The sequence below is a fragment of the Diceros bicornis genome, chromosome 33, assembly GCF_020826845.1.
Source record: "Diceros bicornis minor isolate mBicDic1 chromosome 33, mDicBic1.mat.cur, whole genome shotgun sequence".
NCBI classification, from domain to species: Eukaryota; Metazoa; Chordata; class Mammalia; order Perissodactyla; family Rhinocerotidae; genus Diceros; species Diceros bicornis.
In genome coordinates, this window is record NC_080772.1 from 38,485,362 (window position 1) to 38,513,193 (window position 27,832).

Below are 27,832 nucleotides of genomic sequence, written 5' to 3' on the forward strand. Positions count from 1 at the left end.
AGGTGGTATGGATGGAGGAAAGGCTAAATCTATCTTCATGTTTCACTAGCTACTAAGCCAAGAATTTCTGGACAAAAATTATCAAGAGGGAAAGGAATTTCTCTTTAGTCTTCCTGTCCAGGCTACCTCCTCATGAGTAAGGTTACTCTCAAACTGAGTCTGCAAATAGCTGGAGGATGGGGGACCTTGGTCAGCTCATTCAGTCTCCTGTCTGATGCACGGATTCCTCCAGATAGAAAAGAATCCTTTTCTCTATAAAGCCGTTATCCAGCCTATTTAAGCCTTCCGGTAAAAGAACACTATCTCCCAAGGCAAATCTATTTTATTCTTAGCAGTTTTTTTCTCCTTGATTTCTGACATATTGCTTATTTAACCGTAGCTTAAACATCTAGCTCTGTATCACAGGCTTGTTTTAACACATTGTTCTCAACTCTGGTTGCATATTAGAATCAGTATGGGCACTTAAAAAAATACCAATGCCTGAGCCCTATCCATGGGGATTCTGTTTCCCCATGCTGTATTGGGGTATAGGTCTAGGGTCTGGGGTATATTGATAACTTTTCAAAGCTCTCTAGGTGAAGTGAATGAGCAGCCACAGTTTTCCAATCCACTTCTTTAAGCTTTGGTGCCTATATAACCCCTAAAGCACACAGTTACCACATTAGAAAGCCAAAGCGCAGTCCCATATCTTTCTCTATGTTCTCCTGGCTCTTTCAAGTTTGGAGAAATTCTACCTGAAATATTGTTTATTTATTGAAAACAATTATTAAGTACCTGCTATGTGTCATGTATTGGGATAGGTACCAAAAAAAAGTGATCAACATACATTTTTTTTGTCCTCAAAAAGCACATATTTGAGTGGAAGAAATAAATACAAAAGCATGTAATTGTAATATATTTAGATAAATGTAAATTAAAAAAAAAACAGATGATCATTTTGGAAGCACAAAAGAGAAACAAACAACCCGAGGTGAAAGGAGAAGGTGGATGGGGAGGTTTCCTTTGAATGAGTCTGAAGGAATGAGTGAGAGTTTGTCAAGGGGATGAGGTAAGGCGATCCATGTGGAAAGGCCAAAGCTAAGGCAGGGAGTTAAGAAATAATGTTGCAATCCTGGGGCTATACATCAATATTTTGGTGTTGCTAGAGCAGAAGTGGAGTGATAGAAGGGCAAGAGAGGAAGCTGAAAAAGAACACAAGATTTAGAACATGTGGGGACTTGTATGTGCCATGTACATGAACTTGAATTCCATCCTATGGGAACAGGAAAACATTGAAGGGCTTGAAGCAAAGGAGCTACTGTCATATAAGACTGAGTGGGTGTTGAGTGGATTTACGCAAGATGACACTGTGCAAAAGAGTTAGAAAGTTTTGCCAGTGATCCAAGGAAAAATAATTGGAATCTCAAGAAGGAGGTCTTAAAGAAGACAAGAAGACTACAAAGGGAAAGTAAACTATTTAGAGGTAAAAATCAGTAGGACTTTATGGATGAAGAGATGTTAGAGATGAAAAAATGGCTGACATTGAGATAAAGAATTTACAAAGAACTTGTCATATAAAATATTTACCCAAAACATTGGAAAGCAGGTGAAGCCAAAGAGTGAATACAAATCCTCATTAAGAAAGAACATTGAAGATGAAACTAAATAAGCAAAAAAAATATTGTCTTATCCAACAGGTGGGGATTAGGACTGAAAAGAGTAGATAAATGTTAAAATGCCAGAGTCCAGTTAAAGTAGAGAATAGTGTGGAAATAAGGCAAAGGCATCTAAGACTTTTTGCCTTAAATCAGGTGAATTTCTGTTAGGTGTTGGTGACTGCTTTAGGAAAGAGGGAATGAGTATTTTGGAAAGAGGTGTGTATTTAGGAAAAAGGGAATAGGTGTGAGATAAATACACAAGGTCCAGGTGTACACAATTATTCTCATACGTTTATTTTTGCTTTACTATCTTTGTTTATCATCTAACCATTGAGAAAATCTAACTACCAGGCTAGTTTTATTTCTGACTCACTCTAGGATATTCCCTCCCTGCTGTCTCATCACCATCTGAAATTCTAACTGCCTCAGGGTGAACATTCTCTTCCTCCAAAGACCAGCTCCCTTCTGTATGTGTTTCTCTTTGTGGTATTACCATCCTTATGCCAGTCATCTAGGATAGAAAGTTTTGATATAAGGAATTAAAATGCAGGAAAAACAGAAATTTCTCAACTATATCAGTACGTCACTTTGTTGAAAAAAAGAACACTTTTAAACATTTTCCTTTCTCCTTTAGTCACATTATCACTACCTAATCTGAGTCTTTACCAATACACACTTTATTTGCACTAAATAATTATAACAGTTCTCCCTGGCTTATCTTTTCTCTGTCCATGATTCTTTGAACATTCAATTGACAAAATAATCTCCCTAAGTCTCTCCTTTTCCCCTACTGTTTCCCTATACAAGGATTTTCTTTGCTTCCTGAAACAAGTTCAATTTTCTCTACTAAGTTTGTGAGGTCCTCTGCAATTTATTCTTACCCATTTTTACCTAACTTTATTTCAACTATACTTCCTAACATATACCTTAAAGTCTTAGCAGGAGAGTGGCTTTTAATCTCCCCAGAAAATATTATGTTAATGTGTATTTTAAGAATCAATTATAGAGTTATTGAAAAAAATCATTACATTTGCTCCACAATTTGGGTTCCCTAGAGAATGTCTCAGTTTCCAAGATTTGAAAGAGGTCACTCTTAATAAATGAAAAAGGGAAGAAATATAAGTGTCCCTAGAATCACAATGTATGTAATATGGGCCAAATCCATGGCATGAAATTGAATAAGAAATTTTATACAGTTATAGAAGTAATACAAAACAATTATTTTTCCTGAACTGTCAAAAAACCATACATAAAGGTAGCATTGTGTTGGAGTGATGTAAGCGACATGGTGGAGTAACCTATTCTCTTTATCTCTCCCTATTTGACCTACAGCTAAATGGACATTCATTGACCAACGGAGGATACCCACTATCCACACAGCACAAGAAGAAACCTGAAAGACCCACACAGCTATACATCTGAAGGTGGATGGACTGGCCCCCGGGGAAGTGGTGGAGATAGGTGAGCACTCCTCTACCCTTCCCTGGCAGCCCTGTGCACATGCTCAAATGCTTTCCAGGCTGGCGTGAGTGCCCATACTACCACCGCAGCACCAAAAGTGGGAACATGCCTCAGTGAAACTGTGGGAAGAGGTGACAGCAGCTCCGGGCCTGTGTGCAAACAGTTTCCTGGCCAGCGAGAGAGCCCACCCTACTTCTGCAATCCCAATGAATGTTCTAGGCTCAAACCCATCAAAAAGCCCCACCCACCAAGCACAGCAGCTGGCATAACCATAAGAAGAGGCAGCAGCAGGTCTAAGCATGGCACGTGAACACTTTCCTGGCTGGTGCGAGAGTCCATAGTAATGCTGCAGCCCCACAAGTGGGAATGTGCCTCAACACAGCAGCAGCCCTGAGTCCACATACAAATGTTTTCCCAGCTGGTGGGAGCACCCACTGTACCCACACAAATTCCAGAAGATGGGGTGGGATCAGAAACATGGCTCTTGCTTCCCACCACTGGTAGCAGGTGGGATCTGCCACCTGATACTACTACAAATGCACCAATAAAAGATTAGTTCATCAAACTCCATGAGAAACTACAGCAACAATTCAGACCTGAAGGAAAATGATAAATTTCCAGAAACCAACTCTGAAGTCACAGAAATTTACAATCTAAATGACAGAGAATTCAAAATAGCTGTTATAAAGAAATTCAATGTGTTACAAGAAAACACAGAAATACAGTTTAATGAGCTCAGGAATAAAATTAATGAGAGGAAGGAATACTTCACCAAAGAGATTGCAACTATAAAAAAAAACAAGCAGAAATTCTGTATGTGAAGAATACAATTAATGAGATAAAAAATAATCTAGAATCATTAAAAATTAGAGCAGATATTATGGAGGACAGATTTAGTGTTTAGAGGATACAAATATAGAAATGCTTCAGGTAGAGGAGAGAGAACTAAGATTTTAAAAATATGAAGGAATCCTTCAAGAAATATCCAACTCAATTAGGAAAAGCAACAAAACAATTATAGGTATTTCAGAGTGATAATGGAGGGAGAAAGGAGCAGAGAGCAATTATTTCTTCCTGTTCAAAGAAATAATAGCTGAGAAATTCCCAAACCTGGGGAAGGAACTGGACTTTCAAATACATGAAGACAATAGAACTCCTAATTACATCAATGCTAAAAGATCTTCTCCAAGCCAAATAAAAATAAAATTGGCAAAAGTCAATGACAAAGAAAAAATATTAAAGGCAGCAAGGCAGAAGAAAATAACTTACAAAGGAGCCCCTATCAGGCTTTCAGCAAATTTCTTGGCAGAAACTTTACAGGTTAGGAGAGAATGGAATGATATATTCAAACACTGAAAGAAAAAAACGCAGCCAAGAATGCTCTATCCAGTGGAACTATTCTTGAGATACTATGGAGACATAAAAGTTTTCCCAGATAAACAAAAGCTGAGCATCACCACTAGACCTCCCCTACAAGAAATGATTAAAGATGTCCTCACACCTGAAACAAAAAGGCAAAGGGCTACAAAGCTTTGAGCAAGGAGATAAATAGATAAAATCAGAAAACTGTAACTCTCTATCAGAACAGGGTAGCAAATAATTATAACTTAAAGGGAAGGAAAGTGTCAAAAGTAAATATGAACACTTCAACATAGTCACAAACTCACAAAAGAATAATTTGTGACAACAATAACTCAGAAGGGGAAGAGGAAATGGATGGAACCTGCTTAGGCTAATGGAGATAACAGGCTACCAGAAAATGGAATATCTCATCTACAAGATCTTATATACAAACCTCATGGTAACAACTAAACAAAAAATCAGAACAGAGCCACAATTCATAAAAAAAGAGAAAACTGAGAAAACCTCCACAGAAAACCACCAAAATGAAATGGCAGTCAGAAATACAAAGGAAGAGAAACAATGGAAATATAGAACAACAGAAAACAAGATATAAAACGGCAGTATTAAGCCCTCATACATTAATAATCACTCTAAATGCAAATGAATTGAATTCTCCAATCAAAAGGCACAGAGTGGCAGGATGGATTAAAAAACAAGAACCAACAATATGCTGCCTCCCGGAAACACATCTCAGCTCTAAAGACAAACATAGGCTCAGAGTGAAGGGATGGAAGACGATACTCCAAGCAAAAGGCAGACAAAAGAAAGCAGCTGTTGCCATACTCATATCAGACAAAGCAGACTTCAAGATAAACATGACAACGAGAGACAAAGAGGGGCAGTACATAGTGATAAAAGGGACATTCCATCAAGAGGATATGCACTTATGAAAAGATATGCACCTAAACCAGGAGCACCAAAGTAGATAGAGCAACTATGAACAGACCTAAAGCGAGAAATTAACAGCACACAATAATAGGAGGGGACCTCAACATCTCACTTACATCAATGGATAGATCATCCAGATAGAAAGTCAACAAAGAAATAGTGGATTTAAATGAAATGCTAGATAGATGGACTTAATAGATATGTAGAGAGCATCCCATCCAAAAACAGCATAAGCAGAATATACATTCTTCTCAAGTGCACATAGTACATTCTCAAAGATAGACCATATGTTGGGAAAAAAGGGAAGCCTACATAAATTTAAGAAGATTGAAATCATATCAAGCATTTTTCCCGTCACAATGCTATGAAACTAGAAATCAACTACACAAAAAAAAACTGGGAAAGTCACAAATATGTGGATACTGAATAACTTGCTACTGAACAACCACTGGATCAATGAAGAAATCAAAGGAGAAATTTAAAAATACCTAGAGACAAATGAAAATGAAAATACAACATACCATCTCTTGTGGGATGCGGCAAAAGCAGTTATAAGGGGGAAATTCAAAGCAATACAAGCCCACCTCAACAAACAAGAAAAATCTCAAATAAGGAATCTTAAACTATACCAAACAGAACTAGACAAAGAAGAACAAACGAAGCCCAAAGTCAGCAGGAGAGAAATAACAAAAATTAGAGCAGAAATAAACAAAATAGAGAATAAAAAAACAGGAGAAAGCATCAACGAAACTAAGAGCTGGTTCTTTGAGAAGATAAATAAAATTGACAAACCCTTAGCCAGACTCCTTAAGAAAAAAGAGAGAAGACTCAAACAAGTAAAATTAGAACTGAAACAGGAGAAATTACAACAGATACCACAGAAATATAAAGGATTATAAGAGAATACTATGAAAAACTATACAAACTGGATAAACTGGAAGAAATAGATTCTTAGATATACAATCTCCCAAAACTGAAACAAGAAGAAATAGAGAATCTGAATAGACCAATCTACGATATCAAAAAGAGTAAAGAGATTGAAAAAGTAATAAAAAACCTCCCAAAAAACAAAAGTCCAGGACCAGATGTCTTCTCTGCAGAATTCTACCAAACATTCAAAGAAGATTAAATACCTATCCTGCTCAAACTGTTCCAAAAAGTTGAAGAAGACAGAACGCTTCCTAACTTATTCTATGTGGCCAACATTTTGATACCAAAACCAGACAAGGACAACACAAAGATGGAAAATCACAGGCCAATATTGCTGATGAACTTAGATGCAAAAACCCTCAAAAAAATATTGGCAAACCAAATACAGCAATACATTAAACAGATCATACACTGTGATCAAATGGGATTTATACCAGGGACCCAGGGATGGTTCAACATCAGCAAATCAATCAGTGTGATACACCACATTAACAAAATGAGGAATAAAATTCACATGATCATCTCAATAGAGGCAGAGAAATTATTTGACAAGATCCAACATCCATTTATGATAACAACTCTCAAGAAAATGGGTATCGAAGGAAAGTACCTCACCATAATAAAGGCCACATATGGCAAACCCACAGCCAAAATCATACCTAATGGTGAAAACCTGAATGCCATCCCTCTGAGAACATGAAGAAGACAAGGGTGCCCACTCTCGCCACTGTTATTCAACATAGTACTGGAGGTTTGGACCAGAGAAGTTAGGCAAGAAAAAGAAAGAAAATGTATCCAAATTGGAAACGAAGAAATGAAACTCGCTGTTTGCAGATGACATGATTTTATATATAGAAAACCTAAAGGATCCACCAGAAAAATATTAGAAATTATCAACTATAGCAAAGTTTCAGGGTACAAAGCAAACTTACAGAAATCAGTTGCATTTTTATTCTCTAATAATGAACTAGCAGAAAGAGAAGTCAAGAATACAATCCCATTTACAATCACAACAAAAAGAATAAAATATCTCAGAATAAATTTAACTAAAGAGGTGAAAGACTTATACACTGAAAACTATAAGACATTATAGAAAGAAATAAAAAAAGATGTAAAAAAACGGAAAAATATTCCATGCTCAGGGATTGGAAGAACATACTTAAAATGTTCATATTACCTAAAGCATTCTACGGATTCAGGGCAATCCCAATTGGAATCCCAATGACATTCTTCACTGAAATAGACCAAAGAATCCTAAAATTTATATCGAACAACAAAAGACCTCAAACAGTTGAAGCAATCAGGAGAAAAAAAGAACAAACCTATAAACATCACAACACAGAACTTTAAAATATACTACAAAGCTATAGTAATCAAAACAGCGTGGTACTGGCACAAAAACAGATGCACAGATCAATGGAACAGAAATAAAAGCCCAGAAAAAAAACCTCACACATATGGACAGCTAGTCTTCAACAAAGGAGCCAAAAATATACAACGGGGAAAGGAAAGTCTCTTCAATAACTCGTGTTGGGAAAACTGGACAGCCACGTGCAAAAGAATGAAAGTAGACCATACACATCTTGCATCATACACAAAAATTAACTCAAAATGGACGAAAGATTTGAATGTAAGACCTGAAACCATAAAACTCATAAAAGAAAATATAGGCAATACACTCTTTGACATCGGTCTTAGCAGCATCTTTTTGAACACCATATCTACTCAGGCAAGGGAAACAAAAGGAAAAGTAAACAAATGGGACTATATCAGACTAAACAGCTTCTGCAAGGCAAAGGAAACCATCAGCAAAACAAAAAAAAAACAACCTACCAACTGGGAGATAATATTTCCAAATTATATATCTGACAAGGGGTTAATTTCTAAAATATATTAAAAACTCATACAACTCAACAACGTAAAAACAAACAACCCCATCAAAAAATGGGCACAGGATATGAACAGACATTTCTCCAAAGAAGATATACAAATGGCCACAGATACGTGAAAAGACATTCAACATCACTAATCATTAGGGAAATGCAAATCAAAACTACAATGAGATATCACCTTATACCTGTCAGAATGCCAATAATTACCAAGACAAAAAATAACAAATGCTGGAGAGGATGTGGAGAAAAGGGAACCCTCATTCACTGTTGGTAGGAATGCAAACTGGTGCAGCCACTATGGAAAACAGTATGGAGATTTCTCAAAACATTAAAAATAGAAATACCATACAACCCAGCTATCCCGCTAATGGGTATTTATCCAAAGAACTTGAAACCAACAATTCAAAGAGATGTATGCATCCCTACGTTCATTGCAGTATCATTCACAATAGCCAAGACATGGAAGTGATATAAGTGCCCTTCTACAGATGAATGGATAAAGAAGATGTGGTATATATATATATATATATATATATATATATATATATATATATAATGGAATTTAAAATCTTCACCCATTATCTATCAAGAAGTCAGATCATGTAACAATGACATTTTAATGTAAATTAAAATTAACATTTGAATGTAATGAAGTATGAGTTCATCACACAGTAAGGATGTCTCATTCAATAAGTTTCTAATTTTTATATTTGTATACATACACATGCTGTGTGTGTATGTTCCAAATGATGATATAAAAGGTTAACATGTTTTTTATATGTGGGTAAGAGTTTTAAAAGTTTCAAAGCCTCTGCTTTACCTCATTGAATTGTCATAAAAACCCTGCTATAGAGGCATCATCCCAACTTTGCAGATGAGGAAACAGACTAAAAGATATTAACTCAGCTTCTTCACAACTGTGGAAGTAGAGAAATTAGCGTTCAGATTCAGGTGAAATGACCCCAAAGTCAATACTGTCCACTGTCCCACACTCTCCGATCTCCTGCAACTACATCCTGGACTCAAATTTTAAATGATATGATACCCTTGAAGGTCAGATTACTCTTTGCAGAAATTGTTGTTGATGAATTTGTCTTTGTAACCCCAATTGAACTCATATCAATAAAGCAAAACTATATTTTAAGAACACTTAGTGTAAGAAAATCTGATATTATGGAACAGATAAATTAGGAAGCTTTTCCTCTTTTTAAGTTTATAGAAGATTCCATGGAGGTTCTCAGGCACATTACAATTCAAATTAGAAAAATTGGGCCCATGTAGACTCTATGCACATCTATTTTACCATCAAGAACATATGAATCACTACAAAACATTTTAGTCTATATTCATTTTTGGTCAAGCTAGAGTTTCATGAAACCAGGTTTAATGTTAAGGGCAGAAAAGGCATGGGCTGGGAAAGCATTAGCAAATTGAAAATTATCATCACACGTGAGCATATACACCTTTTCAGAAACGAAATGGATCCTTGGAGCTGTTATTGTCTTTGAATATTTTTGAGAAATGGTCTGGGAGATAAGATTCTTACTGAAAGTGAAAGGTGGGTACATCTGGGAATGAAGTCACAGCTCCCAACAACTTCAGTTTCCAGTGCAATAATTATGTGAAAACCACTTTCACAGTAGAGAATAATAGTATGGTTATATGTAGGTGAATTGTACTGTTGCCGAATTAATGGTACTTCCGGTAAACACGAGTGCAGAACTTTCCAAAGAGAAATCTGTCAAACTAGTAGAAAGAGATGTGAGAGATATACAACGTATACCCTCATCACCCAAATCCAGGAAAATGATGACTAAATAGGAAAAAACAATGTCACTGCCTAATATTATATAACTAGCTGTGGCAGACTAACGTTAGGTCCTCCTTTTGTGGGCACACAGCTAAATGCCCCTTCCCAGTCTCCCTGGAGTCGGTGGGGCCGTGCGACTGAGTCCCACAAAGAACGTGAGCTGAAGTGAGCGATGCCTGGCCTGGCCCTACACCCTCTTGTGAGATCATCCCTGCTCTTCCTCTCTTCGCTCACCTTGAAGCCAAAGGTAGAAATGGTTTTCCTGCTGATCTGAGCTCAACTGCTATCTAAGTGACAAACAGACCTTCACTGTGTTAAATGACCGGGATCCGGGGTTTGCAGCAGCCAGCCTACCACAAGTGTCAAAGGTCACCTCCAGTAAAGAATGATACAAGGTCCAGCAGGCGCATCTAATATTAAAAGCCAGTATCATGCTATGATTATTCTACATAAATAGCATTTACCTTATTTTCCTTTCCTGAAAGTATTTATAATGAAAGCAAACAGCAAGAGTTATTTTTAGTATCACCGTATGGCGCCAAAACCAGACAGCTGATCCACAGCTGCTGCTGTTTTCACCTTTATTCCTCCTCAGGCCTCCTCTCCCGCCTCGTCTTGCCTTTCAGTGGTCTTACTCTTCCTCGCATCTCTCACGTCTCCCTTACTCTAAGTGTCCTTGGGTGCCCTCTGGAACATGGTGGCTGAGACAGCAGGATGGCATCCCAGCCAACCCAGACCCTGTTTGTACACGTGGAGATCGTGCATTTCATTAGACAGATCATTACACATAGTCATTACCTCTTCCGTTCCGATTGATGAAGCTATGAGTACTGCTGTGTATCCTGTGACAGATCCCAAAATAGACCATGAAAGCTGGAATCAAGAAACAGTGAACAGGCTCTGCACTTTTCCCGACCTACGTCAAGGAGGGGACAACTCTTTTGTAGCAGTTGAAAGTAGGTATACATTTTTGCGAGTAATTTCAGGTGAGAACAAAAATGTTTTCCTTTCTTTCCTAAGAAACACCAATAATGGAGGCGGAGTCAGGATGGCAGCGTAGGCAGACTCTGAACTCACCTCCTCCCATGGACACAGCCAATTTACAACTACTCTTGGAAAAATTACCCCTGAGACAGAACTGAAAACTGGATAAGAGGAACTCCTGCAACAACGGACAATCCTAGCTGAGGTGGAAGAGGCAGACACTCCCTTCCGGAGAGGAAAAACGCCTCCTTCACAAGCAGCCAGCTTCACGGCCGCCGGGAGCAGCTCACAGGTATGCAGCCTCCCTGGAGGCGGGGGGCCCTGAGCCCGGGAGCGCCCCCGCTGTGGGCATTTTGTGGACCCAGCAAAATCGAGACCAGTGGCGTAATATCTGACTTTGCTGCTACTAAAGCATTGGGGAGGACCCCCAGAAAACCCGGTTCACAAAGAAACTAAAACCGGCTCTTAAAGGGCCCGCGCACAAACTCACCCATTCCAGAAAGCATCCTGAAATCACCAGAAAGAAAGGTGCACAGTGCTTTGGTGACAAGAGACTCACCTAATAGGCCCTGAGTGCATCTCAGTGAGGGGTGAGACCTCTCCAGGGACTGGGACATTGGCGGCGGCCATTGTTGTGGCCTGGTGTGAGCGTGCTGACACAGACGCCATTGGAGTTCTCCCTGAGGCCTGCTAGCCCAGGGTCTGCCCCACCCGCTAGAGCACCGATTTAATTCAGCTCAGCCAGGGCAGGCAGCCCACCCTAGAGACTGGCCCCACTCAACAACAAGACCTCAGGCAACGTGTGGGCCTGCATAGATTGGTGACTGGATTCTCTGCAGCCTGGCAACTGAGCTGACTTGAGCAGGGCAGGGTGTGCACAAGGAGCAGGTGGAGAGTGTGGGGTGGTGGCGGAGTGTGTGGGGCTCCCGCCGTGGAGAGACTGGGTCTGCTTGGGGGTCGGGGCGCTCACACGGGGCTGACCTGTGTTGACTGTGTGTGTGGATCTGTGGGCAACAGGGCTTGTCAGCTGCAGAAGACTTGTGCTTCTCAAAGACCCACATAGGAGGTTTGCCCCACCTTCCAAAACCTGAAACAATTGGGTGCTCCTGTGCCTGAGGCCAGCCCCACCCAGCTGCAATCCTCAGAGAGCTGACAAGAGACCTAATAGGCTAGAGGCTTACAGCAATTGTAAGGCCCTGAGCCTAACAACCTGCCACGCTGGGGGCCTACTCACTTAAAAGAAATACTGCAACACAAATGTGGTATTAGAACTTGCAGCCAACTGTGCTGGGGCTCCCCACACCTGATAAAGAGACTGAAGGGCCCACAACAACTACAAACAGCTGAGCATAACAACAGCTGGCCAGGAGCATAACTCAGCCTCCCTGGGCGCTGAGGGACACACGTAGCCCACATAGGGGTCACCCCTGGAACATTGAGAACTGAGGGAAGCACACTGGAAACCTCCTAAGGCATTACTTACATAAGGTCACCTATCCAAGAGCAGGAGACGTAGCTGACCTACCTAATACATAGACACAAGCACAGGGAAAGAGGCAAAATGAGGAGGCAAAAGAATAGATTCCAAGTAAGGGAACAGGACAAAACCCCAGAAAAGGAACTAAGTGAAACAGAAATGAGCAACCTACCTGACAGAGAGTTCAAACTAAGAGTGTTAAGGATGCTCACTGATCTGGGGAGAAGAATAGATCAACTCAGTGAGAATGTCAACAAAGAAAGGGAAGATATAAAAAAGAACCAATCAGAAATGAAGAATACAATACTGGAAATGAAAAATTCATTAGAGGGACTCAAAAGCAGAGTAGAGGATACAGAAGAACGGATCTGTGAGCTGGAAGAAAGACTAGAAGAAATTACCCAAGGTGAACAGGTAAAAGAGAAAAGAATTAAAAAGAGTGAGGACAGTCTAAGGGACCTCTGGGACAAGATCAAGCACACTAACATCCGTGTTATAGGTGTCCCGGAAGGAGAAGAGCGAGACAAGGGGGCAGAGAATCTATTTCAAGAAATAATAGATGAAAACTTCCCTAACCTAAGGAAGGAAGCAGACATCCAGGTACAGGAAGCACAGAGAGCCCCAAACAAGATAAACCCAAAGAGGCCCACACCGAGACACATCATAATCAAAATGTCCAGAATTAAAGATAAAGAGAGAATCCTAAAAGCCGCAAGAGAATGTCAAGTTACATACAAAGGAAACCCCATAAGGCTATCAACTGACTTCTCAGCAGAAACCTTACAGGCTAGAAGAGAATGGCATGATATATTTAAAGTGCTAAAAGAAAAAAACTTACAGCTAAGAACTCTACCCAGCAAGGTTATCATTCAAAATGGAAGGAGAGATCAAAATTTTCCCAGATAAGCAAAAATTAAAGGAGTTTGTCACCAAGAAACCAGTGCTACAAGAAATGTTAAAGGGACTGATTTAAGGGGAAAAGAGAAGACCACAAATAGGAAAAATTATCTATTTCCATGATTAGAACGTAATGGATACAAATGCACAAAAATGAGGTTAGATATGATATCAAAAACATAAAAGGAGGGAGGAGGGGAGTTAAAGAGTACAGCTTTTAGACAGAGGTCAAACTAAAGTGACCATCAATTCTGTATAGAAGAAGCAAGGAACAGAGAAGGACTACTACAACACTGAGAAAAAAAAACAAAAAAAGTTAAAAAATGGCAGTAAGTACATACTTATCAATAGCTACTTTAAACGTCAATGGACTCAAAGCTCCAATTAAAAGGCATAGGGTGGCTGATTGGATAAAAAAACAAGACCCATATATATGCTGCATACAAGAGACACACTTCAGACCTAAAGACACTCACAAACTGAAAGTGAAGGGATGGAAAAAGATACTCCACGCAAATGACAATGAAAAGAAAGCTGGGGTAGCAGTACTCATATCAGACAAAATAAACTTTAAAACAAAAACTGTCAAAAGAGACAAAGAAGGGCATTACATAATGATCAAGGGAACAATCCAACAAGAGGATATAACACTTGTAAATATCTACGCACCCAATGTAGGTGCACCTAAATATATAAAGCAATTATTAACAGACATAAAAACAGAAATAGACAGTAACACAATAATAGTAGGAGACTTTAACACTCCACTTACACCAATGGATAGATCATCCAAACAGAAGATCAATAAGGAAACATTGGCCTTAAACGACACACTAGAACAGATGGACCTAGTAGACATATACAGAGCATTCCATCCAAAAACTGAAGAATACACATTCTTCTCAAATGCACATGGAAGATTCTCCAGGATTGATCACATATTAGGCCACAAAACAAGTCTCCATAAATCTAAGAAGATTGAAATAACACCAAGCATCTTTTCTGACCACAACGGTATGAAACTAGAAATCAGCTATAGGAAGAAAATCAGAAAAGCCACAAATACATGGAGATTAACAAAATGCTACTGAACAACGACTGGGTTAACGAAGAAATCAAAGAAGAAATCAAAAAATACCTGGAGACAAATGAAAATGAAAATACGACATGCCAGAATTTATGGGATACAGCAAAAGCGGTTCTAAGAGGGAAGTTTATAGCAATACAGGCCTATCTCAACAAACAAGAAAAACCTCAAATAAACAATCTAACAATGCACCTAAAGGAACTGGAAAAAGAAGAACAAACAAAGCCCAAAATCAGTAGAAGAAGTGAAATAATAAAAATCAGAGCAGAAATTAATGAAATAGAGACCAAAAAAACAATAGAAAAAATTTATAAAACCAAGAGCTGTTCTTTGATTCTTTGAAAAGATCAACAAAATTGACAAACGTTTCGCTAAACTCACCAAGAAAAAAAGAGAGAAGGCACAAATAAGTAAAATCAGAAATGAAAGAGGAGAGGTTACAACAGACACCTCAGAAATACAAAAGATTATAAGAGAATACTATGAAAAGCTATATGCCAACCAATTCGACAATCTGGAAGAAATGATAAATTCTTAGAATCATACAACCTTCCAAAACTGGATCAAGAAGAAGTAGAGAATTTGAATAGACCAATCACCAGTAAGGAGATCGAAACAGTAATCAAAAACTTCCCCAAAAATAAAAGTCCAGGACCAGACGGTTTCCCTGGTGAATTCTACCAAACATTCAAAGAAGACTTAATACCTATCCTTCTCAAACTCTTCCAAAAAATTGAAGTGGGGGGGAAGCTCCCTAACTCATTCTACGAAGCTGACATTACCCTGAGACCAAAACCAGACAAGGACAACACAAAAAAAGAAAATTACAGGCCAATATCACTGATGAACATCGATGCGAAAATCCTCAACAAAATACTAGCAAATCGCATACAACAATACGTTAAAAAGATTATACACCATGATCAAGTGGGATTTATTCCAGGTATGCAGGGATGGTTTAACATTTGCAAATCAATCAACGTAATACACCACATTAATAAAATGAAGAACAAAAATCACATGATCATTTCAATAGATGCAGAGAAAGCATTTGACAAGATACAGCATCCATTTATGATAAAAACTCTGAACAAAATGGGTATAGAAGGAAAGTACCTCAACATAATAAAGACCATATATGACAAACACACAGCTAATATCATCCTCAATGGTGAAAAACTGAAAGCTATCCCTCTAAGAACAGGAACCAGACAAGGATGCCCACTGTCACCACTCCTATTTAACATAGTATTGGAAGTCCTAGCCAGAGCAATCAGGCAAGAGAAAGAAATAAAAGGGATCCAAATTGGAAAGGAAGAAGTGAAACTGTCACTATTTGCAGATGACATGATTTTATATATAGAAAACCCTAAAGAATCCACCAGAAAACTTTTAGAAGTAATAAACGAATATGGCAAAGTTGCAGGATACAAAATCAACATACAAAAATCAGTTGCATTTCTGTACACTAACAATGAAGTAGCAGAAAGAGAAATTAAGAATACCATCCCATTTACAATTGCAACAAAAAGAATAAAATACCTAGGAATAAACTTAACCAAAGAGGTGAAAGATCTGTACACTGAAAACTATAAAACATTTCTGAAAGAAATTGAAGAAGACACAAAGAAATGGAAGATATTCTGTGCTCTTGGATTGGAAGAATTAACATAGTTAAGATGTCCATACTTCCTAAAGCCATCTATAGATTCAATGCAATCCCTATCAAAGTTCCAACAACATTTTTTACAGAAATAGAACAAAGAATCCTAAAATTTATATGGAACAACAAAAGACCCTGAATAGCTAAAGGAATCCTGAGAAAAAAGAACAAAGCTGGCGGTATCACACTCCCTGATTTCAAAATATACTACAAAGCTATAGTAACCAAAACAGCATGGTACTGGCACAAAAACAGACACACAGATCAATGGAATAGAATCGAAAGCCCAGAAATAAATCCACACATCTATGGACAGCTAATCTTTGACAAAAGAGCCAAGAACATACAATGGGGAAAAGAAAGTCTCTTCAACAAATGGTGTTGGGAAAACTGGATAGCCACATGCAAAAAAATGAAATTAGACCCTTACCTTATACCATACACAAAAATTAACTCCAAAATGGATTAAAGACTTGAATGTAAGACCTGAAACTATGAAACTTCTAGAAGAAAACATAGGCAATACGCTCTTCGACATCAGTCTTAGCAACATCTTTTCAAACACCACATCTGACTGGGCAAGAGAAACAATAGAAAAAATAAACAAATGGGATTACATCAAACTAAAAATCTCCTGCACAGCAAAGGAAACCATCAACAAAACGAAAAGACAACCTAACAATTGAGAGAAGATATTTGCAAACCATACATCTGATAAGGGCTTAATCTCCAAAATATATAAAGAACTCATGCATCTCAACAACAAAAAAACTAACAACCCAATTAAAAAATGGGCAAAAGGCGTGAACAGACATTTCTCCAAAGAAGATATACAGATGGCCAACAGACACATGAAAAGATGTTCAAAGTCACTAACTATCAGGGAAATGCAAATCAAAACTACAATGAGATATCACTTCACGCCCGTCAGAATGGCTATAATTAACAAGACAGGAAACAACATGTGTTGGAGAGGAAGTGGAGAGAAGGGAACTCTCATACACTGCTGGTGGGAGTGCAAACTGGTGCAGCCACTATGGAAAACAGCATGGAGATTCCTCAAAAAAGCAAGGATAGAACTACCATATGATCCAGCTATTCTACTGTTGGGTATCTATCCAAAGAACTTGAAAACACCAATTTGCAAAGGTACATGCACCTCTGTGTTCATTGCAGCGTTATTCACAATAGCCAAGACTTGGAAGCAACCTAAGTGCCCATCTAGGAACGAATGGATAAAGAAGCTGTGGTATATATACACAATGGAATACTACTCAGCCATAAGAAACGATGAAATCCAGCCATTTGTGACAACATGGATGGACATTGAGGGTATAATGCAAACTGAAATAAGTCAGAGGGAGAAGGTCAAATACCGTATGATTTCCTTCATTAAGTAGTAGATAATAACAACAATAAACAAACACATAGGGACAGAGATTGGATTGGTGGTTACCAGAGGGGAAGTGGGAAGGGAGGAGGGTGAAAGGGATAATTTGGTACATGTGTGTGGTGATGGGTTGTAATTAGTATTTTGGTGGTGAACATGATGTAATCTATGCAGAAATAGAAGTACAATGATGTACACCTGAAATTTTTACAATGTTATAAACCAATGTTACTGCAATAAACAAAAAAATAAATTAATTAATTAAAAAAAAAAGGAAAAAGAAAAGAAAAGAAAATGAAAAAAAAAAAAAAACACCAATAATGATTTCTCTTTTGGTATAATTTCAGGCAAAGTATAAATATTCCTTTTTTTAGTTTAATTTGTGCCATAGTCTGGATATCAGTTGCACGAAGGATAAAATAAAAGCAGATGCAGAATCATCTACCCCTCCACGGACTGGAATCCCTCTTCTCCTGTATCACTGAGAGTGGGGGTGTGGGGTAGGAGGTATGAAGCATGTGAGGGGAAGAGAAAGCAATTTCTGTGAGGAAAGACAGGAAGAATGTACGTTAAGATGGCTGTCATAAATTATATTTTGCTGCTTCCAGGCAATCCACAGCAAGTAACCCTTGGCAAAAAACGTAGACTTTCCATGCCTAGGTTTTTTCATATTGTACACAAGAGCAATATTATTTTTCTCTTTGCCTTCCAGCTTTTCTGTGGAGAACAGTCAGTTTTCCACAAGAGTACTCTGATATTATTTCTTGAAAAATCTCTCTAGAGCATTACTAAAACAGGTCACATAGATCAAGAAGAAAACACCTGGAAATTGCTGGATGCAGTAAGTCATTCATGATATTTTCATTGTATTTTTAATGGAACAGGAAACCATGACAGCACAGAGTCTGGGGAAGTGGCCTAGCCGTTCAAGAGGTTGGAAGATTTAAGAACCCTTGAAATCCTCTTAAGCAATCAGTGTCACCGGCCTGTTTTCTAATTTCATAGAAAAAAGTTAAAATTCCTCTCAACATGCACTTCATTGCAAGTCAAAATTCAACTCCTGCTAGTGATAAAGAAAAATGACATAAATATTTGAAATGTAAAGCAGTCCATGCTGAGGTTAATATCTTTGTAATAAAGACCTGAGAGGAAGTCAAATACATGCAGGTCTCTACTTTCCTCTACACATGTCTTCGTTTCTCGTGAGTGATGGCAAAAAGGGAGCAGAGAGCAGAATGGGCTACTGTGTAGACAGCAAACAGGCCTCTTCTTGCAGCCCGGCAAGTCTAACTGATGGATAACGAGTGCTTGGAACATGGTGTCCAGAAAGATCTTGAGAACTTTTCTGGGCTCCAAGGGCAGTGGAGGATAATTACTGGTGTCCTCAGGACCAGAGGTGAGTGGTAGCAGGCAAGTAATGCTCTGTACCTGGCATCTCTGAGCTAATGAAAGGTTAACACACCTCATCTCTAAGTTCTAGTGGCACCCTGTATAAACAGCCTATACCACATTACACACAGTTATTTGCATTTATATATATGTGCAAATGCATATAATGCATTTAGTTTCTCTTAATTTAGCATTTTTGTTACTATTATGTTAGAGTAGTCACATATCATACAAACCAAAACATTTTGGGTATAAAATATTATTATTAATATTTTTATTAATATAATATTATTATTATATTATTATATATATTAATTACATGGGACAATAGGAAATACAAACCAGAACTTTCCTGGAAAACTGAAACTGGACCTCCAGTCACCTTAGATATAGTCCCAATTTACAAATTAAATCAATACCTCCAATTAGGTAAACTGTTGTAGGGAAAAAAGCAGAGATCAAAACATTTCTGAAAATATTATGGCTCAAAACAACACAATATGTATAAAAGGACAGACACTTACAGAAATATAAGGTTAGAATCTGCAAGTATTGGAAAAAGTGAATTCCTGAGGTCTACAGGTGACAAAGCAGTGAAAATGTGGACGGAAAATGCAGGCCTCCACTATTTCTCAGTTGATTTACTTCATAGTATTCATAATATCGTAACTGAAATCCTCGTTTCCTCTCTTGCTCTGCATAATCCTTTTTTTTTTTTTACAAAGCAATCAAAGTGATCTTTGTTATTATTATTAATTAAATCATGTTACTCCTCTGCTGACAAATCTTCATTTACTTTCTCACTGCACTTAGAATAGAATTCAACCCCTCACTATGGTCTATGAGTGTCTGCCAGACTCTACACACGTCTCCTGTCTCATGCCCCACTGCTAACCCCTCACTGTCTACCCTCCTCCCACTTTGGACTTCTCAGTATCCTTGGGGTCAAACAAATAACTTCCAAACTCAAGGCCTTCACATTTGCTGTTTGCCTCAACTGGGTGCTCTTCTCTGGTCCTTTCTTATCCTTCAGGTCTCAGCTGAGACTGAATTAAGCCAACAAGTCTCCTAAAAGCTTATCTTTTCTAAAGTAGTTTCCTGCTCCAAGTCATTCTGTTTGTTTTATCCTTATCACAATTCAACATTTTCTTTATTTCATTTGCTATTTACAACAATTATTGAGCATCTAGTATGTACCCAGCAATGTTAAAACAAAGTCCATGCCTAAAATGATCATCAGAGAGGGACTCATGTGGAGATTGCAATTGAATTGGCATCTGAAGAATGACAGAAAGAGAGTCGAGTGGATGTATTAAGGGAAGAACATTCCAGAGATCGGGAAAAGCAAATGCAAAGACTTTGAAATGGAATGAGAAGGCCAGTACATCTATTTTATTGTGATAAAAGAAATACTGATAGGAAATGAGGGCAGACAGGAAACGGTACCAGAACCTTGAATTCCACTGGAAAGTGTCTGGATTAAAGTCTAACTGTAATAGGAAGGTAACAGGGGGTTAGAAATAGAAAGTGAATAATCTAATTTATACTTGTAAAAGATTACCTCATCTGTTCTATTTAGGATAGAATATTTGGGTAAAAGTAGAAGAAAGGATACTAATTAAGAGGTTTTACCACACTGCAGATGACCTAAGGTAAAAATTGTATAAGTGGAGAAAAATCAACAAATCTGTGTTGTATTTTAGAGAAAGAAATAATTGGAAACGTTGATAAATTGACTGCATAGGGAACATTTTTGTCTTGTTTACTACTGTATCCTCAGCACTTAGCAGAGTGCCCGGACAGCAGTGCATCACGGCACTGAAAGTGGAGAAGAGAGGAAAACTACCAACACATCATTCAAAGTCGGACTCCTTATGGCAAAAACAGGGGTGATTTGATTAGCAGAAATTTGGTCCTATCCAAAACATCTGTAAGACATTTGGTCCATGCCAACAAGTCCTTGATATTTGGTCCTTTCCACAACATCCTTAAGATGATTGGTCCATGAGACATTTGGTCCACACCAAAAGATCCTTCATATTTGGTCATATGTAGTCCTGTCCAAAACGTCCATGGAGACATTGGGTCTATGTCAAAAGGTTCTTGATATTTAGTCCTGTCCAAAAACATTTGGCTTGGACCAAATATGCTCATGGCCATTTTGGACAGAACCACATGTCAAGGACATTTTGGCGTGGGCCCAATGTCTTATGGATGTTGTAAATAGAGAAGCTATTGCAGAGAAGCATATAAAACAATATTGCAGAGAAGCATATAAAACAATTCTCTAAGTATTTGTCAAATATTATCCATGGAGAGAAAGCAGAATGCACCACTGGCAAATTTCCTCCATCACATAACAGCTGGATGGTCGTACAATATTGATGCCATATAACATGAGACTACAGTGTCTCCTCAAAAGTAATGGAATGACTAACATGAAGAGCGTGATGAGATGTTGACATGTGTAAGTTTCACGAGGGCATGAAATATGTCTACTTTTGCCATCCTTAAGGTCTGCCACATAGTAGGCAAGCAATGAATACTTGACGAATGAACTAATGAAGAATAAAAAAAGGATGGATGTTTTCCTCTGTTTAATCACTGAAAATACGTAACTCTATACTGTGCTTTTGTCAACTTAATTCTGTGAAACGTGACTTAGACTAGAAAAGTAGAATTAGTTCAGTTCTGAAGGAGCATCCATTATACAGGTGTGAGGAAGAAAGTTGATACACACACAAGGGAGGGTGCTTCTGTAGGCCAGTCCACCCTCTGACTTATTCATTGTGGTAACGGTTGCTTGTCAACAATGTCCCACATGAGCTGATTCAGTATTGAAGGAAATAGTCACAATGCTCTGATCTAACCCTAAGAACTGGTTTCTTTTTTCAGCATGCTGGGCAGAGAAATGGGCAACAAGTACGACTCCTGTTTTTAGTTCAGACATACTGGCTGTCAAGGGGAAAGGTGCTCATGTGGCTTTATGAAATGTAAAAGGAGATAAAAAACATTTCTTCAAACTCACTTCTATGATTTCAAGTGCTTGTTCAAGTGGCATATCTCAGTGATATACCCAGAATCTTAAGTAGTCTGAACCTATTTCTTCAGGGCTAAAATATCACGAGGTTAGATGTTTTGAATAAAACACCAGGATTTTAAAACACGACCAAACTGTGGGACAAATGGCTCGACTGCCCAAAATTTGACTGTTTCTCATAAATAATTTCCTTTGCTTTTTAAAGAAAGAAATCAATGAAGTACTGCTTCAGGGCATATTTTAAAAACACATCTCACTGCAACAACAAAATATGTAAAAACACTTACCACCTTGACTGTCATCAAAGAGTAGATTAAGAACACATTCACACCTACTTCCGCAGCTGCAAAAGTCAACTCTCCAGCTTTTGAGGGTGATATTCTTGTTGACTTTCATTTGATAAATTGTTGAAAGAAATCCCATGATTTCTCCATATTTTCTGGCTGTTTTCCCTATCTGAATTCCACAGCTGTTTAAAAGAGTCTTCAAATAATTGCTACCTGCCAATGCATAACTGTGAGTGGGGATTTTCTAAGTTAGTGGAAACAAAATGTAGGAATAGACATCGATTATGTGTAAAATTAACCTACAATTAGATTCTTTTGAGATATACTGCAAATAATTTGTCATCACTCACTGATAAAATTGGAATAATAATTTTATTATATTTTCTTTTGAACACTATAACATGTCTATATAATTTACCTAGAAATATGTTCCAAACACTAGTTAAATACTATAACTATGCAAAAGTTTGAGAATCTTATAAATGGAAAAAAACACAGGAACTGGAACCAAGAAAACTTGAGTTCAAATTCCAGCTCTGCAATTTACTTTTATGACTTTTGGCAAGTCTTTTTCCATTCCTCAGTTTCATTATCTACAAAATACAAATTATAACAGTTATCCTCAAAGGCAATTATAAATATTAGAAATTAATATGTATGATAGTATAGTTTCTAGGCATATAGCAAATTTTCAGGACTAGGTAATTATTATTGTTAGATTCATTATTTCACTTATACCTAGAGGGCAGTAGTTGTTTCTTATTCTAGTTTTTTTTGTGTGACTCCTTCCTTGGCATATTAATGCTTAATATATATTAGATGAATGGATAAATAAACATGTGGCAGAGTTATATCTACAGGTAGCGATATTGTTGTTCTCCTTGTATTTCCCAAACTTCTATTTCAGTTGCATCCTGAGAGGCATTTGCCCTTTCCCCAGTCCACATGAAAGTAGAGAGTAAAAAGTTAAGGAAAATGCCAATCTGTTCAATAGAGGAATATTCTTTTCTTGAAGATATGCCTTCAGTGTCTATTGCCTGTCAATCTTATATTTCACCTGCAAAAAGCTAGATATAGCCGGTCTTAGAGAAATGGAAGAGAACATAACTCATTCATTAATTGAATTATATTTTTTGAGAGCCTACTATGCACCAGGCACTTTTTTATTCCTGGAGGTAAAGCAGTCAAGAAGACAAATAAAAATCACTGTCCTGTGAAGCTCACAGTCAAATGCAGGGAGGAAATTCCAATGGGCAGTATGAGGACGATGTGGAAACACAAGGAAGAATCCAAGTGGAATGAAGATGAGCCTCCTAATCCAGAGAGGCAGCAACCAGAGTGGAAAGGACTCTGGGAATGGGTGGACTCGCTGATGAGTTCACTTCTGGACCACCTGCCTCCGAACAGTTCTGAATGTTTGTGAGCTTGCTGAACCAAAGGTGGGGGATTTGAGCACTCTATGTGGGAAGGAATAGAAATGAACAAAACCAGTAGAATTTCCCTAGGAGTGACGCACATGACAGGTAACAGGCCACAACGGCTGCAGAGAAATCTGGAGTTCAGCTCTCACTGACACGGTGAGAACAGATTGCTCGCTCTCTTCTCCCACCCTACCATTTCTCCAAAATTCTGAAGAGGTATGGCTTGTTAATGACTAGAGTTTTCCTCTTCAAGATCAATATGCATATTTGGTTTTATCAGTTATTATAGTAAAACAATCAAATAGAATATTGGCTTTTTATCATGGTTATTAATACTACAGGTTGTAATGTTTTTCATGGATAGGTTCAAATTCCGGATCTACCAATTACTAACGTATTTGACAGATAATAAAATCTTTCTGAGGGTCAGAGGCCTCTTTTGTAAAATGGAGGTAATAATCTCTCTCTCAAGGGATGGTAAAAGGATAGCTTTTAAAGAGGCTATAATCATGACTATCATACACATATGAACCCAAAATATGTCAAAGATCTTATTTAACTCATTATTAGTAAAAGAATCAGTTAGATACTATATCAAAGAAGAATTCAAAATGCAGACACACACACAAATTTACAAATAGATGCAAAATGAATCTATCCAATTTGACTATATATATTGTTGTTTTGCATATACAGGCAAGAATAATTAGCATTATCAATTTTCTAAGACTTATAAAATTGACAAAGCCAATGAAAAGTGTAGACAAACCCAATTGAGTGAGCTTGGCTGGTCGACCACTCACCTTATTTGCTCATTTCAAAGTCTTTCACAATTTTTTCTGATAGGGTCATTTTGATAATTAAATTAGGTCATGTATTAAAAATGCTAAGCACAGTGCCTGGAAGATAGAAAATGTTCCAAAAATGTTAATTCTTAAAGTTGCTACGAGTCTTAAAAACTACTAGATTGAAACTTAAAATTGAAGATATTAGAGCATTTTCAACCTACAAAAACACCAACATCATGTGGTTCAAATTAATATAACAATTATGGTCAGTTAGAAGAAAGAAAAAAAAAAAAACTGGTTCTAATATCAAAAAAGGTTTAAACAACGTAAAACTTTCTTTGTGAAGAGAATGCTTCTAGAACTAAGAGGTTTGAATCTCTGAAATTTTGATGAACTGCTTTTTGCCCTTTCACCTTCCTGAGGTAATTAGATGTAGACAACTTTCTCGAGAAAAGTCATACTATTTAAGGCCCTAGGACACCATTTCCCAAAGGGATAAACCACAACAGAGTTCCCAGGTTAAATCACTTACGGGATACCATGGTAACAAAGAGACTATTTTATGTTTGGGTATTCCCAGAGATTTAACCACCACAAAAGGGATTTTCAACATTTTTTGAGCATGACCTTTATTTGTGAAGGATCTTCTCTATTGTTCCGAGGAACATCATTTGGGAAAAGCAATACAGGCGTTTGCTACACACCGCTAGACGGTCTCTTACTCTAGACAACTCAACTAAGTCACGTGTCATTTTAGAAGAGTTCTTATTGCCTAGATGGAATGAAACCTCACAATCATGCTTTTCTGTGGCCTTGAAAATGGTAGATTCTACTGTAAAAGTATATCCAGATTGAATGACATCTATCTCCAAAACTCCCCCTCTACCTAAAGCACAGTTCTCTCTTCCTGAACCCTGGCTGGGCTGCAACTGGCTTCTGGGATTCCATTTGTGCCCCTGTATGGTCTCTCTTCCAGCCATAGTGAGCTTTTTTAAAATTTAAGTCAGATTATGTCACTTTTCCATTCAAAACTCCCCAGCAGCTCCCATTCAGATTCAGCTAGAACCCAACTCTTCCCTTGAAGAAGGTCCCACACGGTCTGACCCCAGTTATGTTTCTGACCTCAACTCCTCCTCCTCCTAATCACACCGACCTCCTTGCATGCTTGTGTCTTAGGGTTTTTGCTCTCCAATCTCCTCTGCCTGATAGCCGCAGGGCTCGCGCTCACTTGAGAAAGTCTTCCGTAGATACCACCTTACCTGAGACGGCGTCTGTGCTTTCTACCCACTCACTCTCCTTTATCTTTCTTTGTAGCATTTGTCACTTGACATGAATTTTTAAATTTTCAATTGCCCATCTCCCTCCCCGTGAATGTATGGTTCAGAGCTGTAAAAACTATGTTTTCTGTTCCATGCTGTACCCCCAGCTGGCATAAAATAGGGGCTCGAGAACTGTTTTTGAACAAATAAATGAGTGAATGAACAGACAAAGAGGAAAAAAAAGAACAAGAGAAGAAGATACCCAAAATTTTCAAAAAGAAAGAGCCTATAAATCTCTTTAAAAAAACACTCTGTTTGTAAATAATATTTTTTTGGTCACTGCAAATCCCACTAGAGGATCTGCCTTCTCGCGCTTTTATCAGGATAGACTCTGGCCTTGACTATGTCTGTTGGGATGTGAAAAGACAACAGGAACTCTGAAGTTCCTAAAAACCAATACTTTCTTATGCTTACCAATTTTTAAACATGATTTATGAATATGGACATGGCTTACAAGGAAATAGGAAAAAATGAGAACATTGACGATAAGAGTGGAGGGCAGTGTGATATTTCTTTGGTATTGGTTATATTAGATAGAATTACAAGAAAAAAATACAACAAAATTCCAAATCTACTGATATGCATGAATAATTTCAGTGTCAGATGGTCACAAATAACAAAGGTCCAAAATGATAATTAGAATATTTCTTTTAAATTTCAGCTTGAGAAACTTTTATGAAAAAATCTTCCCTCTTCTTCACCCCACCAGTAGAGTTTTGAACGAGCTCTTCTTCTTGGACATTCTTATATTTACTGCCCATATAGTGACTACATATTTGATTGCTTCACTTCTAAATTTGAATTCAAGAGTACTGAGGTCAAGCCATGCCTCATGCTCACTGTGTGGTCCCAGACACCAAGTTGTGCTACATGCGTATATTCATGGTAAGTCGGCTACTCTGTGGTCATATAGGAAAAAATATGGCGCAAAGTAGTTTGGTGCATGTCTTTTCCAATATCTTAAAGCCATCAACATTCAACATCACTGAAATAATTTTTAGTCTTCTATGCCAGTGGAGATGGGCTATGGTGAGAATACAAATATGCACACTAACAACCACTATGGTCCAGGTTGGGGTCAGTTTCAGGATCTCCCTATTGCTGGTATTTGGATCTCTGCTTAAATGTATAAAGTGACCAAGATTAACAAGCCACTGAAAAGCTCTAAAGCTCCTACTCAGCTAAACTGGGGACTCTGGTTCTTCTGATCCATTTCACAGATACGTCTAAAATAAGAATTTCAGAACAGACTTATTTAAGTCAAGGGACCAATATCTCTGAACAAAAGAGGTATTGAACGTTTATTCTGAGCTCAATGCGGTTCTAGATGGTAGGAGAGATGTAAAATTATTTGGAGTAATACCTGACTCAATAAGAGTGATTTGGGGCTGAGGAAAAGATGATTATAGGCAGAGCCATTAACATTTATTGAATACTTAAATGGGAATTCTGCATGCATATATCTTTTAATCCCTGCAGCAGTCCTTTCAGATAAATGTTAATATTATCCTATTTTGAAAGGTGGAGAAATGGAGGTCCATAGAGTTCAAATGTCTCCCAGAGTAACATAACTTGCAACTGGTGAAAGCAAGACCCAGTTTCTTCTAGCTACAAAGTCCTCACTTGTATCTTTATTCCAAACTATCTTCCTGGAGAATAATTGATTTACAGCATCTTGCAATGTACTTCACAGTTCTCTTCCTAGAGATACCCATAAGTTTCCATTCATCTTTAACCTGCCTGATATGGTTGTTATGATGATGAAACTAAATGAAGCACTTTACAGAAGTTGCCCCACACCCAGAGATAGTTACTAAAATTTTCAGTCCCATTTCCCATTCCTTAAAGAAGCTTAAAATCTTGTTGTTATGATGAGATTCCTAACATTGAGGCTAAAATGAAACAAGGCAGTAACTATTGGTGCCAAGAGAAGATCAACGGTCACTGGAGGATTCTGGAGGGGGTGAGACCTGGCGTGGATTGCAAAGGATCAGAAAGTGCCACATGGATGAAGGAGGGATCGAGGATTCAGGGAAAATAATAGCCCATCGTCTTGAAGTCTCCCAGT